At 40.6% G+C, this 2,744-nt stretch overlaps 1 long non-coding RNA gene across 1 annotated transcript in view; it reads right to left on the bottom strand.

Annotated features, from left to right (window-relative positions):
• Positions 1-20: 20 nt before the first annotated feature.
• LOC114070534 overlaps positions 21-2,744 on the bottom strand; it is a 20,468-nt gene continuing 17,744 nt past the window's right edge. The window contains exons 2-3 of the long non-coding RNA XR_003573935.1: positions 192-218; positions 21-89 (exon numbers count right to left, since the gene is read on the bottom strand). This is a non-coding gene — a long non-coding RNA (uncharacterized LOC114070534). The remainder of the gene's footprint in view (positions 90-191; positions 219-2,744) is intronic.

Genomic DNA, 2,744 nt, shown 5'->3' with positions numbered 1-2,744 from the left:
GACTACCACTAGCAGCAGAAGAGATGTGGAGCAGCAGCAGCACAAGATGGACTTTCAAATGGGGAAACAACCACTAGAATGGCATTTCCCTGAATAAAAAACACCAACCTGCCAACAGGAAAATCATCTTTCAAACAAAAAGAGACAGATAACTCACAAATACCTTGCAGTCCTCCGTGATTTACTCTTACCTCTGTGACGTTTTCTTGTATTTTCTCCTGCAGGAAAAGAACAAAATACAACTGAGATAGGAAGGCTCCACAAGTGAGGAGAAAAGGATAGGATCAGAAATCAGGAGCAATTCAGTGAAGTCACTTCTGCCGTAAGATTGCCCCAAACCTGATGTAGCCATTCCCTTCTGCTGACCTCAGTGGTGGTTGCCACTAAATTCAGGAGAAAAACTTGTGTATTTTCCTGCATGCACATACTGCCCTTTCTTGTGAGACAGGGGTGCTGCAGTTAAGAGAGAACGATTTACTATTCTAAACAACTTAGCAGGAAGTTCAAGTGTCAGAAACTTATTTGTACTTATTAGTAGTAGTTTTTATGTCTCTATCCAGTAGATAAGTATGGTTTTACCTGTAAAAATCTCACAAAGATGGGAGTGATGCAATGCATCCAGCCATATTGTCTATGGTCACTCTGTAGAAAACCCCAGTAGTTTTAAAAACAAAGTCTAGATCCTGCCAAATTCTCATTTCCACCAAATCCCAGATGCCACACCACTGAGCTTCCCTTTGTTGCATATATCTTGGGACTTAACTAACCTTAGCCCATGGCAAAAAGTAATGTAGTGCTATTTTCTACGTAACAAGGGCCACAAATAATGTCTCCTTGCTGTCAAATGTTTCATACAACAAATACCTTTACAAATTGTACTCCTGGTTGTACTCACTTATGGATTCTAACCATGTTAGAATCATAAAAATCCCAAATATCTACTTTAAGAGATATTTCATATACAATTTCCTCTGTGAAGAATTATGTATTTTAACTTGAATAGATGCAAAGGAGTAAAAGAGCAAACTTTCAGCGCAGTATAAAGTTTGTAGCTTACTGACATTCAAGACGTTGACACATACAAGCAGAAGCCCATTTAGGCTGATTCTAAGAGAAATTTTCATTTCAGAAGGATGAAAAGTAGAAATTTTATGTTGAAGACTGTATATACAGAAGTATTCTGTATTCTGACAAGTCTAGAACTTCATTATATGTTCTTGCCAAAAAACCTGCTGAAAAATACTCCACCTGGTTGGCCATTCCAATCCACACCGATTAAAAGATCTTATTCCCAAGAAATCCAAATTTGTTTAAGTTTTCAAATGAAGTTATTTACCAGTTAATTCTTTCCCCTGAAATCCTCTTACAGTTCATTCCAACACCACCAGAACTATTTTTTCCTTTCTCGGTTAGTGACTTTAATAAAGTGTTTCTCTTTAAGCCAAGCGTCACATTTGAGCAAAGAAAACATTTGTTAAATCACGACTAACATTTCCGTGTATAGTTTAAACAGATGACTCAGCCTTAGGGTGCTCTTTGTGTTTGAGTAATAACAACGCTTTTCTGATCAGTTACACCTTTATTCCTTTCACTCAAAAATATTTTTAATGCATTTGAAAGCTGTACTGTCACTGATGACGGTATTAGGAAAAAACAATTTGTCTAAGTCATAGAAATTAAAAAAAACATATATACTTTTACTGGTTTTGTTTATTGTTTCCACACCTGCAATCCAATCACAGTTAAGGTTTACATGCACCAAGCTCGCAACTGAATTTGAAAGTATTGAATTTGCATGTCACAGTTGAAGAGAATATAATTAGAGGAATATATTCCTTGTTTATAGGTTCAGTATCATGACTGTGTGCACACATTTTAAAGAGAACACCATTAGCAAATCCTGATATCCAGGGAAAAAAATTCTCTATGCGTTTCAAAAATAAGGTCTAACAATGCTACTCACCAACATTACAGAAAGATAGTGTTGATAACATAAAGCTGTTCATAAATATAGTTGTCAGTTTCCTTTTCATAGAATCATAGAATCAGCCAGGTTGGAAAGGGCCTCTGAGATCATCAAGTCAAACATTTGATCCAACACTGGATTACTAGACTATGGCACTCAGTGCCACATCCAGTCTCATCTTAAAAACCTCCAGGGATGGTGAATCCACCACCTCTCTGGGCAGGCCTTTCCAATGCCTGATTACCCTCTAGGTAAAGAATTTCTTCCTAATATCTAACCTAAACCTCCCTGGCAGAGCTTAAGCCCGTGCCCTCTTGTCTTACTGATAGTTGCCTGGGAAAAGAGACCAATCCCCACCTGGCTACAACCTCCTCCCAGGTAGTTGTAGAGAGTGATGAGGTCACCCCTGAGCCTTCTCTTCTCCAGACTAAACAACCCCAGCTCCCTCAGCCTCTCCTCATAGGACTTGTGCTCAAGTCCCTTCACCAGCCTCGTTGTTCTTCTCTGGACCCGCTCCAGCACCTCAGTGTGTTTCCTGAAATGAGGGGCCCAGAGCTGAACACAATACTCAAGGTGTGGCCTCACCAAGGCAGAGTACAGGGGAAGGATCACTGCCCTGCTCCTGCTGGCCACACTGTTCTTGATGCAGGCCAGGATGCCATTGGCCTTCTTGGCCCCCTGGGCACACTGCTGGCTCATGTTCAGCCTCCTGTCCATCAGCACCCCCAGGTCCCTTTCTGCCTGGCTGCTCTCCAGCCACTCTGTGCCCAGCCTGTAG

Source organism: Empidonax traillii, unplaced genomic scaffold (genome assembly GCF_003031625.1).
Source record: "Empidonax traillii isolate 1590-97213 ecotype Southwest subspecies unplaced genomic scaffold, ASM303162v1 scaffold1593:size87052, whole genome shotgun sequence".
NCBI classification, from domain to species: Eukaryota; Metazoa; Chordata; class Aves; order Passeriformes; family Tyrannidae; genus Empidonax; species Empidonax traillii.
The sequence above is the reverse complement of the archived record's forward strand: the minus strand, read 5'-3'. Positions and strand labels throughout refer to the sequence as shown.